Consider the following 14,332-nt stretch of genomic DNA (forward strand, 5'->3'; position numbering starts at 1 on the left):
TGACACACATTGGCCTCTGGCATGGCACCCATGCAACATCTTAAGAAGGAGATGTGGATGGAAGTGTTTTCAATGTGCTAATTGCACCAACCTTGAACATCACTCAGAAACAGTGAAAAGCATTCAAAGTCTGAAACAGTCTGAAGCCAAATTTAGATGGTTTCTGAAAGGCTTTAATGTTTGTTTGAACAATACAATATTATTATTATTATTATTTTACTATTAAAGAATTAACTGAAGTCGTGTTATAATTGCATTTTTCAGGGGCATTGCTGCCTGTTAATCACATCAGATACATGTATTCGAACATTATTCAGCTATCATAAGTTTGGGCCTGGCCAAATTTCATTTCCCAGTTAGGTCCCTGCCCTGAGTATTTTCCTTATTGCATGTTAACAGCTAGGATGATAGCAAGGGGAATAAAATATATGTCATGCTTACTGTCAGTTCAACCCTTTGCTTGGGTGTAAAGACAACTTTTGAGATGTGAGAGCGAAAGCTTTATAAATCCACATGGTCTGTTTCCATTAAAGTCTGCAAGTGGGTCAACATTACCTAGTTCATAACACAATTCAACTTTAAGAATAATCATGAGCCAATTCATTCAAATGGCCCAGATTCTTCATTACCTTGACAAATGTTTAATTTATCCTGTGATTTGACTTTTCTTCTGAACAAGAAGCAACATATCAAAGTGGATGATATACTTTTTTGTCCTGTGCAATCTCATATGGAGGAACCAAAGCATTTGTACAGTTGTCATTGTTGGAACACTGCTCTTCTAGACTAACATCTAAGTATCTACGCTCATATTTTGTTTATCTAGTTCTACAAGACGCCAAAATTGAGAAGCACTTATAAGTAACTTACCGAAATTTCCTGATAAAGCAATTTTGTCTGACAAGAGAAGTATATTAATGTTTAAGCTTTCCCACATCCAGATCAATGTGGAAATGTAATTTGGTGATAGAAAAACAAACAAACAAACAAACAAACAAACAAAACTTTCAGGCACCTCTAAACCTAGTAGTAAACAAGAATAAATTTGTTTTCTTTTGGGAGAGTGATTGAGAATTCTATTATACCAGATTTTTTGGCTATTAAGTTAGCAAGACCTTGTTTTGTTTCTTTTTTTGTTTATTAGGTTTGGAATGATTCCAAAAGCAACTGTATCAACTTTTAAAGAAATTGCATCCATTAAAGTTACATGAAGTCAGAAAAGCTTTTTGAATTAAGTATATCTTTAATACTAATTAAATATTTTTTTTTCCTGAGATATATGGATAGATCTTCCTATTTTTTTTCCTCTCATGTCTTGTTTCTTTTTTATTTTCATTCTAATGCATATAGATAGAGAGATAGATACTAATATTAAATTTAAGGTTGGGAAAATACATGCAGAAGTTGATGTATTTTTTTCCATTTTTTTTCCCTAACTACTATTACACCTGAAATGTTTTTTCTTTTTCTTTCACATTGTATAACTTAGGATGGAAGTGGCTATGGGTCAGCTACCACCTTTCCTTCTGACAACCAGTCACTTGTTCACCTCACTAGTGGTGAATCATTATCAGCAGGCCTCACAGGATAGGTTGCAACTTCATCAGAAATAAGTATCAAGATATATCTTTCAGTTAGGTCCAGATTGTGGAAGTTCATGTAAGTTTTCTTACACAGATGACTTTATGAGTTTTGATGCCATTATTTACAACAAGGAAGGTTCTGTGTCACAGCACTGAAACTCAAGCAACACAGCTCTATGCTTTCTTAAGGTGTTAGGTGCATCTTAGCATTGAGTCACCTTAAAATAAATGGGAGTGAGAGGATGACTGTGTAGTAGTCATGCAGCCTATTGCATTCCTACTACAGTGAGCTCCACAGATCAAGTTATGAAGAAAAAGGGCTGGAGGAGGTTTTTCATGAATGGAAGGAGTACTGTTGCCATGGCATTTGAGCCTTCTTTCTTCCAAGATATGGAGATTTTGCATTCTGAGGATTCCCTCCATCTTCTATGATCTGTTTGATCTGAGGAGCAATATGGGGAAAAATATTTAAACAGGAGCAAGATGAATATGTCAGATGGACAAATAAAAGGAAGGAAAAACAATTTAATATGTATTATTGCATAGGAACAAATGGAGAATAAGCTAGTTTTCAATGAATGTATCTGGAAATTAGAAAAAAAAAGGTTTTAAATGGGAGCTCTGGAACACCTTTTGAATAAGAATAGATGTAAGACCCTTCCTGCTTCTAATATTAAATTGATCCAGAATAGGAAGGAAAAGTAAGAACTGATGGTTGGAAACAGCTGGGGATTTGGATGCAATTAGCCAGGGTGTTCCCTTCAGTCTATGTTCTTATTTTCCAGTGTTCCTAAAACTACTCCTAAACCACCTGCTGGAATTGGCCATACTAATAAAAAGCAGCCTAATCCAGAGAGCTGCTGAGCACATGCTGCCAGCCTCGTTTGATAGCAGTTGATTTGCTTGGCACCCTGATGCTCTGTACCTCTGCTGCTCTGTACCTCTGAGGATAAGACTCTAGCACAATTTAAAGTAGTCTCTCACCTATGTGGATTAAGGTTTGATACAGATTGGAAAAAATAAATAAATAAAAGTCTGTTTCATGAATATTGTTCAGCTTGGTTTTAAAACATGAAATACTGTCTGTAGGTGGTTCCCATTAGTATCTCACTGCACGGGGTGCAGTTCAAGTCAGGGTGTCTCTGGCATTCAGTCCCTTTGCTGCATATGATCTCACTGTCCAGCAGAATAGTTTCTATTTAACACAGCCTAAATAGAGCTCTCATAATCACATGTTTGAAATATGACTGGTGGCATTGCATGTAAGAATAGTTTCTGCCATAGAAGTCCATTGAAGTTAATGGAAAAATGCCTTATACGTTAATAGCAATTGAATTATTTGGACAGTTAAAACCCCTGTGAACCTTAAACCATGTGAATTCCAGCTACAACTCAGTCTGCAATAAATTACACTTTCAGACAAATTTAGTCTTCTTATATTAAAATTCTTTTAAACCATATTTACTTGAATTCAAAGAGACCTTTCCCCCTATCTGTAAAGGGACATGTAGTGACTTACTTCTTTTCACTAAGAAAAAACCTACTTTACATTTACTTGGGCCATCAATGTACTTCAGGGCAAATATACTGGAGAAGTTGACTGGGAGTAACTTATGCTACAGCCCGTGGATGTATTCTGTCACTGTGCTATGCACAAGACAATTTATTCAAAATATCTTAGACTGCATTAAAAATAAATATCCATATAATATACATATTAATATAGTATATCCTGATATAGGCTGATGAAAACACCTCCCCTAGGCCAAGCACTGATTAAGCCAAAGAATGTATAGTGTTATCATTCAGAGTAATTTTGGGTTAGCAAATGTATTGTGTATTCATTAGCAGAATTAGGCATGTGTTGACTTGTTAGTCCACTCTTAGCCCTCTTGTTGCTAGTAAATGAATAAAAAAAAAATATTATAACTGTGATCTCATAGGATCTTTTGTCACACACTAAAAAAAAAAAACAAACAAACACGAAGCCAAAATATATATGCAGAAAATTATTTTATTTTTAATTTAGTAAAGCTAGAACAAGTGTTATCTGACTGACTTTACTGTATTGGGAATTATATAGGCAAATCTATAGGTAATGGTTTAATGAATCATGCACACATATACAAAAAAAAAAAGAAAAAAAAACAACACATGAAACAAACAAACAAACAAACAACAACAACAACAAAAAAAAAACAAACAAGACCAAAACTAAACAAACCCAACAGATTTTTTTTTTTTTTAAAGAACTGATGAGCCAAATATCAGTAGATATATGCAGAAGGTATCATGCCATCAACTATGTTTCCATTCTCTTCTTCCAATTTACAAAATGTAGGGTTACATTGCTCAATTATCCAAAGCTACCATGTTTTTGAAGTTTCTTTCTTCCTGTTGAGGGATGTTTTTCTAACAGGACAATAACTAATACTTTTAATATTGATATGCAGGTTACATATTCAAGACATCAGTGTAATTATATTGGATGGAAACATGTGGGCTTTGCTCTGGTCGTTTTCAGAATGTCTAAGAACATTTGAACAGAAAGACTGACTTCTGAGTCAAATGCGAATTCCCATTTTTGTCCTGTATCTTAAGCTCTCGCTGATATTTTACATCTGATCATTACTTTGGTAAAAAAGAAAGCTCTTAAATTGAGTGTGAGTCAAGATTCTTGGTGTTAAATTCTGACTCTTGAACATCTTTTCAACAAGAAATTTGATTCCTCCTCTTTATATTCAATTTATGCATCTGCCAGTACTTTACTGTGTGATCCTGGGTAATCACTTAATTAATAGGTATCTGTATTTCTTTTCCATGAAATAGAAGTGCTGTTTACTATGTCCTAGAACACAGAGGTGATGTGGTTCTTTGAAAAATGAGCTTGAAGCAAAAATGGCATGATGGGACAATTATCTTAAAAGACTTCCTAGGTCTGAAACCCAGAAATCTGGAAAAACAGTATTAATAAGGATGGCCTTTTCATAATGTGCTTTGTATTCATTCTCAGTGCTCACTAAATAGTCTAGATTCTCAAGATTGTTATAATATGAAAAATAGTACCCTCCTCTTTTACTGTTTGGAGCTTTCTGGACTCCTTGTTTTCTTAAAAGTTCCTGAAATGTCACCAGCTTTTACACCCTGTGTAAATGAAACCAGGTCACAGTGCTTGTCACAGAACAGCGTTTGGCCAGTTTGTCACAGCCTGGCCAAGAAAAATGCTCAGTAGAAGTCAAGTCACACAAGGTATATCATTTTCCTATTATATCATGCACATACAGATATGAGCCACACCCCTTTTCTAAACTTCCTTGCTGAATATGTTTGAACAATTCTCCTCTATGCTATGTGTGAAATAAATTAATATTAAACATAAAAACATCACCACCACATCTGACAGATTTGATAGAATATTATTATTAATAATCATATGAAAAACTTGAGTGAACTTAATAATAATTAAAGGCATTCCATATGAGTTATGGTAAATAAAAAATTGAAACTACATAGCTATATATTTTACATAAGGTTATCAATTTGATGGCTGAATTTGGTGGCTATAGCGCCAATGTAAATAAATTGACTTCTGTTAGTACATATGATTGTAGAATAAATATGATAAAAATGAACTTGGTAAACATTAAATGTATTAAAAACTGATAAATCTTGGTCTGAAATCAAAAATAGGGAATAACTTTTAGGCAAGTGTGTTTCTATTTGGGTCTTGCAGGAATATGTTCTTTTATTCAGCTTAACAACCTTCCCTCTACTATGAACGAAACAAAAGGAACCATAAAAATTGCTAATGCTAATGTTTGTAGTAGGCGAATATTGAGGGCACAACGTAGGCTAACAAGGGCAAATCACTGGCTTAAGGTGATCTGGAACCATTGGTAACAAAGTCACAGCAAACAGGGATTTCCTTTGGTTGAATCTAACAACACATCTCAAAGGAGAAAAGATGCAGGCCAAAGCCAGAGGCTGGAAGCTCCATCCTGAAAAGATGTGACATATCTATATTGGAAAGCTAAGCAATTCCAGGACTTCTTCTCTGGCTCTGAGGCCAAATGGCCAATTTAGTTATATTCCTATAATTAGACTGCCCTGCTCTGAATAACAGGACTGCTTCATGCAGGCATTTTATTGGGAATGCTCCCTGGACTGCACTAGTTTTCTAGCCAGGGCTGGGACCACTCTAACAATGTTGTATGCAGATGGTCAGATTCTGGTGTGCAAGTTCAGGCTTCTGTTGTTTTACAAGACATAACCTGGGAATCTAACAGGAACTGAGTCACAGCAAGTAAAAGAAGTGCTCAGTGCAATACTGCACCTGGAAGAGCTGTCCTCCCTTAGCTACATAAAATTGAAAATGTAGCCATGTGAAAGCTATACTAATGCTGTATTTTTCACTGACTGCTATTGACATACAGTTGGGAAGTCCATAGATGAAGGGGAATATTGATCAATTGGAGCAGGTTTAAGAACAGCTAAGACATTGGCTGAAGGAGTATGGAACATATTTCATGGTAAATGCCCTCAGAAGCCATTTAGTTTAAAAAAATATAAAAAAATCAGGAGTGGATATCTCTGTTTCTGAGCAGCCTATATTACATGATGCAAGATGGCAAACAGATAGTAGAGGTAAAATAAGGTCATTTTCTTCCACAGGGTACAGTGCTGCTTTAACTAGATTTTTTCCAGTGTTCAACTTATGTCAGGTCTCTCTACCATACATTGCAATTTGCAGTAAAGACATGCTCTTTGAGACAGATATTTGATACAGGGTGGTTCTTCTGCAAACAGAACCCAGGACAAATCCCATAAACAGTCATATTTCTCTATAGTGAATCTTTGTATACTCAATTGTTGACCTATGCCCAGTTGTACATCACCGTACCACTCAAAGATGCCATTTTCATAACTTCATAATTTATAAAGCTGCTGCATTTACTGGGTAGAGGTGTTCCCTCTCTCCTTTTCTATGTCCTCACCACACGAGTACTGTCTTGACTTTTTTCAGTAGCTCTATGACCTGGTTTTACATATGAAATAATCAGATATTGAATTTGAAAATATCCTTGTCTATTCTGGTCAGCATGATGCTTACCATGCAGCTAAGACTCTGATTACTATTATCTTTTTTTTTTTTTTTTTTTTTTTTCCCCACATTATCTGGGTCAAAAAGTGTTTTTAAAGACCTTTGAATACATAATAAATATAACAGTGAAAAAAAAACAAAAACAATAAAACAAACAGGACAAACTAAACTCTTGTTACAAGATTATGAGATATATCAAGCTGAATGAGTTAGATTATCAGATCATTATATGACAACTGCATTCCAACAAACTAGTTCAGAGTTAAGTGTGAAAATAATTTGTGCGTGTACTTTTGAACCATTGTGAATGAACAATAAAAAATAGGTTACACATCTCAATCCTCTCTTCCCAAACTCATCTTAAAAGCTGTGAAAATTTTCTGATTAATAGTTTTAGAGATTTTTCATTTCTGAAGACATTAAGACTTGGAAGTAAAACTACCTTTTGGACACAAAGTAATTAGGTCCACACTTCCCACCTACATTCATTAAACCTGGGCTCCTTCTGAAGCTCTTGTAAAGGAAGTTATTACTCACTGCTCTTATTTTTCATTTGATGCAAACAATTGAGAAAGCCACATCTACACCACCCAAAGGTGTGGTGCAATATGAATGCTGGAGACTGGGTGCTGCCTGCAGGGCTGGGTAAGAGCACCCTAATAAGGTGGATTGGCTAAGAAATTGCTAATTTCAGAAAGTCACTCTCATTGCATAAAGAATAAATAGTAACCACACTATTAAACATGTATTGCATGTTTTCCTCTTATTTAGGCTTTTAGGAGATCAGTATGTATATGGTGACAATAGTTGGTAGCATGAGAAATGTAAGGACTTCCTTAAGATCCTCACCTTAGATGCAGTGTGTCTAGGGCTAGCTGAACACTTGCCTCTTGGAGTGCCCTGCATTTTGAGCCCTCTCATCTGAAAGCTGTCTGAACTGCAATAGGCATATAAGTGTTGTGCTAAGGATAGCCTGACAGCCTTAATCCATGATTCCTATGGTCTAATTGCTTTATCTTTGAACACATGGGGTTATTTTACTGCAACTATCACGAGTCACTGATAAATGAAGACATTGTTACAGCACACCACAGCACAGAAAAATATAACATAGTAAAACATAACACAGCAAAACAGCCCAAATCATATTCAACCTTCCTAAAACAGACTATCAGCAAGTCTTGCTTGGACTTGCACTGAACTAAAATTACAGACCAAAGTGACATATTCAATTGACTTTTACAGCAGGAAGCCATGATAGAGTGATGCCTTTAAAGGCAGCATTTTCTCAGTTATACTCTGATGGCCAGCACATATAGAGTTAGGTCTATATAGAGTCATCCAGCTTGTGATCTCTCCCTCATATTTCAGCAAGCACAGAGCTGGCATCACTGGAAGAAGAGCCAAGATGATTTAAATGAAGCTGCTTTGGTAGCAGAAGCTGCATAGCTGTGTTAATGCATCACTCACTAATTTACTCCCTTTCTCACTGATGAAACTAGGCTAGTTATTTTGTATTTTTGTATGGAGAAGGATTATGCAGAGCAGTTGTAGTGTTGAAGATGTCTGAGTGTCTTTAAGTGCAATATGTAATACTTGGCTTTAAGATTTAAGAAGTTATTAATTTTTTATTTCTAGCCTATCTCCCTACCTGTAATTCCCCATATACATTTTGGCTAGAAATCTACCAATTTCTAAGAACTTATTGCCATTTGATTACACAATAAATAATTTATGAAAATTGTGATTGTATGAAAGGTAAGAAACATTTCATTAATATTTTGTAAACAAGGAACCCAAAGACAAAACTATCACTCAAAACATTAAGATATGATAGATTCAGTATTAAATCAGTTTGCATTACTTTTTTTTTTTTTTTTTTTTTTTTTTTTAATTTAAGCCCAGATTCATTAATATACCAGAACAGCACAAATTATTCAAAGCACAGCATTTAAATTGAGTTTACATCTATTTTGCATCACCAGAGCAGTGCAGAACTGCTGAAGCATGTGAACCCAGCCCCTACTTTGGAGGACCCACATTAAGCCATGGCCCAGGTTGCATGGTGGCTGGGCAGGAGCAGCAGTACAGACCCTGAGTTCATTGGTTTGTGTGCTTTATGTGTTCCCACAGGTTCCTGCCACAGTTACACTGCATGGCTGCTTCCTTTGTGTACATTAGAGGCAGCAACTGTGCCAAGGGAGGCCTTCTGAGAGCAGATACCCAGCTTCGGGTAGGGGCACAATTATTATTATTTTTTTCGTCTGAAAAAAGGAGGTCTCTGAAGCAGCAAACTTCCAGTGGGGCTGCATGACACTGGCATGCAGCCCCCCTGCCTCAGTGCTGCTGTAGCCGGGACTTGCCAGGGTGCTGAGCTGAAAGGCTCCGTTCCTTCAGGGGGTGCAGTAGCCCCCCAGGAACCAGCAAAGCTACTCACACAAGCCTACTTACAGCCTGTATGGTTATAGCCATTAGCTATAGCCAGGAATAGGTAAACTTAATTACAACTTATTCTATTCATTTGTTTTTATACCCTATGCACAAGCTTTTAATTAACAATATGGAAAGTTTGATTGCATTATTTCATTACAAAGACTACTTAGGACAAACAAGAGGTCAATAGAAATGCTAAATTTCTTGAATGATTTCATTTTTAACTAATTTTAACTGAAGCTAATTAGCACATTAATTTTATGTTCTTAGAAAACTCATTATACATTCCCAGAACAAGCACTACAAGTATGGTGAGGATATATTTTTCATCAAAAATGCTGAAGTTGAGACATTGGGTACAAGTGCAAAATAAATCCATACCTGAAATCATGGGGATGTTATAAGGGAGCTAATGGAACTGCGACCAGCATCTCTGTAAGAGCTAACACTGTTTCATTTAGTACACTTATTGAGTACTCGTAGGAATCTCCCCATTCCCAAAAGGCATGCACGTGAAGCATACAAGTAAGAACATGGTTTCATTTGCTCATTATAGAAGCAGGAAAAAGTTTAATCTTATTTAAAAGGTAGTAGGATTATATTTTTTTCACACGTGCATTTTTGATGATGGAAAGTTTATATTTGTATGTTTGCCACATATATGTATACCTACACATACATATACATACATGCCATATATAAGAGGAAAACCATTCTCATACTTATTTTGAGACTGGCTAATGTATGAGACTGACTGACATCCCTTATATCCTGTCTTCATAATCATAGCACTTAGTCTCTTCTTTTAGTTTGTTGGAAGGTGAAGATTACAGCATCTGAGGTTGCCAATATTTTATATTTTGTGAAGGACTTCTCAGCTAGCGTGAGTTTCTACTGTTCCTCATGGGCCCACAATTTGCTGTGGATTATACTGTTCCAAGTTGTGTCCGCAGCTGATTTCAAATAGTGGGAACTTCCGGATCTTTGGGTCCATGTGGTGCTTTTGTAGCTCTCTGGGCTCTTATTCTTTTATTACTCTTGCGATGAACTCAAAGAGAGCCTAGCAGTGAGATCGGGGAAGCTTTCTGACATGTTAATCTGACCAATACTAGTGATTCTTAAGGATGATTCAAACCCAGCAGCACTCGTGGGGAGAAGACCTCATGTCACAAGTCCTTCCAAATCAGTTAGATTTTATGGGACATTTAAACTTTACTTATGAAACCATGCACATCATTCAATATGCACATTCCTTATAATGAGCTTTATGCAGGTGAATTAATTAGCAGAGATGTTACACAAATGTGTAGAGTTCATAGACATATGTAGCTTCCATTTTGTATTTAGTATAATTCTTAAAAAAAAATGCAGTTGAAAATAAAACATTTTATCTTCTGCTCAGGATAAGTAGAAAACTGGATTAGGACAGGATTTCTTTTTCACCAAACTGTCAGTCAGACTTTGATTCAAATCAATAGTGCAGAGAGTTAATTTTCAGCAGACAGCTTTTCAGTAGCCTTTTTGAAATGAGTTCATGGGTTCACAGCAATTTTTTGTGCACAAGTACCCGTGTTGAATAACAAGAAAAAGAATGACTATTCTTATCTGTAGATTTCAACAGGAAGACTGAGAGCTTAATATGGCTTTACACTCCTAGGCAGATCTCCTAACTCAGTGTTAGATGAAATGACGGGACTTGTACTGCCAGTGCTGTACCTGCTCTGGAGTGAGAGGACACTGCTAGCAACTTGTGCAGGCACAGTGTGCGCTCTTTGTCACACACTGAATGAAATTATCAGGCAGCAGGTTCATAGCAAACAAAAGGAAGTACTTTTTCACACAAATCATAATTAAATTGTGGCACTCATTGCCACAGAATGTGGTTGAGACCAAAGTATAAATGGATTAAAAAAAGGGAGCACAGAAAGTCAGGGGCTTATTACACATGATGGTCTGGAAGCAAACTCCAGGTTAAGAAATCCCTGTACTACGGCTTGCTTGAACTTAAAAGGATATGCCGGGAAAAAAAAAAAAAACACTGTATACCAGCCCTGTTTCTTACGTTTTTCTCCCTTCAGCATCTGCTAATGACTGCAGTCAGAGCCAGGATATTGGACTAGATGTCCAACTCACTATAGCAATTCTTTTGATCGTATGCTTTTAATCAAATTATGTTCCTATTTTGGCTACTTAGAAGGATCTAAGGCCCTGATTGAGAAAGGCATTTCAATGTCTGACTCTCACGTATTTTAGGGAGGTAAATACTTGTGTCTATCATGGCCTGCAGTTCTGAAGCCGTAAACTTACTGGGGTGGGGCACATGTGTCTTTTGTTCGGACTTTGCTTATTCCAAGTATGGAATCAAATGAAAATACATATTTGATAACAGTGATAACAGTGCATAACACCGTGTCTTTATAACGGTGAAATAATTTGTTTGCTTAAACGACTTGGGCCACGGGAAAATTCCCTAGTGATTTACGTAAGGATGATGCCACTACCATCCACTGATTTGAATAAGGATTAACTTCCTTGATACAATTCCCCAAATTTGCAGTGCTTGTATATTACATTTGTTGAAAGCTATTTATCACCTGTTACCCATAATACTAGTGCCAGACGATATGTAACTTACTTACATTTACCTAGCAGGGTATTTGAGATTTCATCCATTTTGCAAAAGCATCTGGCTGCAAACCTGAGACACACATCGGTGAAAATCCACATACGGAAATGAGGAAACTGAATGCCGAAAATCCTAAATTTTACCCCTGCCGATGCTAACCCTGACGGCGCGGGTAGGGTCCCCTGATGAATCAACAAGAGGCACCTATAAATTGTGCAACGCGGGCTTGACAGCCGAGCAAGCGAGGCGACCTCAGCCTGCTTAAAACCGCGGGCGGGTTCATCCCGGGGAGAGGTGAGGAACCGCAGCGCACGGCGGCTTTGGGAGGCTGGCGGGGATTGCAGCATCCCCCCGCCGCACCGGCAGCGGCAGCAGCCGGGATTTCCCCGGGTTCAGGGAAGCCCCGCGCCGCCCGGGGCCGCGCCGCCGTGCGAGGACCGGGGCCGGGGGAGCGAGGGTCCCACCGGGAGCAGCCCCAGCCCCGCCACTCGCTCCCCCCGCCGCCGTGCCGCCCCCGCCGGTGTATACCGGGAAGGAGGCCAGGGCAGGAGGCTGGCGGTGCCGCAGGGCAGCGCGGCGGGGGCGGCCCCCGGGGGCTCCCCGGCCCGGTGGGGGCGGCCGAGACGGGGGCTTGGGGTGGGGGCAACAGGGGAGTGGGAAGCAACTCTCGGCTTCGGAGCAACGACTCGGATGTTCGCCTGCACCTTACGCCGGCTCCTCGGATGAAAACGGTAATAGCGATAATAATGCTAATTGCTGCCCGCCGCCCGCCAAGCAGAGCCGCGATACGCGGGGGAAGGTCAGGAGGGAAGGGAGGCAGGGGGAGCGCTGCCTCAGCTGCGAGCCGGCGGCTGTCACACCGCCAGCCCATGCCCCCGGCTTCCCCGGGGGCGGCACGGTCCCCCTCCCTTCCCGTGTCCCCCCCCCTTTTCCACGTCCCCGCCCCGGGCTGGGCAGCATCGCCCGGCTCGGCGGATGCCCCACGGCACCCCGGGCACCAACCGGGGGGGCGGCGGGGGAGGGAGCGGGCAGAGCCCCCGGGCACCTCTCCCCACCCCTTTGTGCATCGCGGGCACGGAGCCGCGCACACACACACAGGCACACACACGCATACACACACACATATACACACACACACACAGAAACACCACCTTGCAGCCTCGGCGCCGCAGCCGCCCGTTGTTACACACACACACACACTGACACACACACACACACACAGCCGGTCTCCCCATTTTCAGCCTCACTCCACCGCCCTCCATCCATATCCCCTCTCACCTCCTTCCTCTTTTCCTCCCCTCCTCCCCTTTATTTTTTATTTTTTCATTTTTTTTTCTCCCCCCCCTCCACCCTCCCACCCCGCGCATCAGTCCGAAGCAGACATTTTGCTGCCGTTCCGCACGGTTCAGGCTGAAACCCCAGCGGAGCGCCTTACCCACCCCCGCCCGGCTGCGTGCGGTTGGCGCTGAGCGATCCCGGGAAGGGCTGCGGCGGCTCGTCCTAGCGGAGCTGGGCTGCTGCCATCCGCCCAACTTCAGCACCCAGCCGGCAGGGAGAGGAGACGGCGGCGGGCGGGCGGGCGGGGAGGGAAGGAGGGAAGGAGGCAGAGCAGGGAGGAAGGGCGGGAGGCAGGGAGGCAGCGAGGGGAGGGTGCGAGGAGCGGAGGCTGGGAGCCTCGGCACATGCGCTCTGCCACCGAAGCGGGAGTTTCCCCGCTTGGCCCCGGCGGGTGAGTCACGGCACGGCTCGGCTCGACACGGCTCTGCACGGCACGGCACGGCACGGCTCGGCACGGCCCCGCCGCCCGCCGGCTGCGGGGATGCTCGGGGGATGCTCGCGGGGATGCCCTCGGTGCAACCCCCGGCACGGCCGCTCCTCCGCGGGGCTCCTCGGCGGGGGTCCCCGGGGCTGCGAGGGCGGCGGGGGCCGCGGTGAACCCCCCTCCTTCCCCCCCAGGTTTCCCCCAGCCCTGCGGTGGCCGTGCCGGTGGCCTGGGAGTGCCCTGCGGCAGGCAGCCAGGAGCCGCGGTGGCGAGGGGTGGCTGGGCTGCGGCTTAGTTTTTTTTTCTTGTCCCCATATTGGTTTGTAAAAAAAAGAGAAGTAGGTGTTTAAAACGCTATCCAACTCTTCCTTCCGCTCGTGCAGGCAAGAGCAGTGCAGGGATTTAGAGCCTGATTAACTTTTTGATGTCAGGCACCTGAAGAACAACGCCTGGATAAAGAACCAGCGTGGAACTGTCAGTTGTGACCGTAAGAAACAACACCAGGATGTTCTGAAAATCTGGCTTCGAATCCTGAATCCTGCCAGATCTTGCCAGTCATTTTTTCCCCAGCTTCCCAAACTCCGGTTTCCAAATTTTGTCTCGACAGAGAACGTTACTTAGCTTCCCTGCTGCACCTTAAAAATCTGGAGCCTGATATGCCTGAAGGCAACGGCACTGGAAAAAATACATATTTGGCACCTGGATCCTGTCAAATCATGCCACGAATCCAGAAATGTTAATATCTCAAGAGAGAACACATTGCTGCATTTACCACTCAGTCAAAACAATCTGGCAAGATGGTACAAAAAGGCACAAGGCTGGATTAA

At 41.2% G+C, this 14,332-nt stretch overlaps 1 protein-coding gene across 3 annotated transcripts in view; it reads right to left on the reverse strand.

Annotated features, from left to right (window-relative positions):
* RGS17 (regulator of G protein signaling 17) overlaps positions 1–13,300 on the reverse strand; it is a 74,004-nt gene extending 60,704 nt beyond the window's left edge. For 2 of the 3 annotated variants that reach the window (XM_032184005.1, XM_032184002.1), the window contains exon 1: positions 13,183–13,300. The gene's annotated coding sequence lies outside the window, so the exon portion shown is untranslated. Of the gene's footprint in view, positions 1–13,178 lie in introns of all 3 variants that reach the window. The other variant, XM_032184004.1, reaches the window with a different exon arrangement.
* Positions 13,301–14,332: the final 1,032 nt, after the last annotated feature.

Source organism: Aythya fuligula, chromosome 3 (genome assembly GCF_009819795.1).
Source record: "Aythya fuligula isolate bAytFul2 chromosome 3, bAytFul2.pri, whole genome shotgun sequence".
NCBI classification, from domain to species: Eukaryota; Metazoa; Chordata; class Aves; order Anseriformes; family Anatidae; genus Aythya; species Aythya fuligula.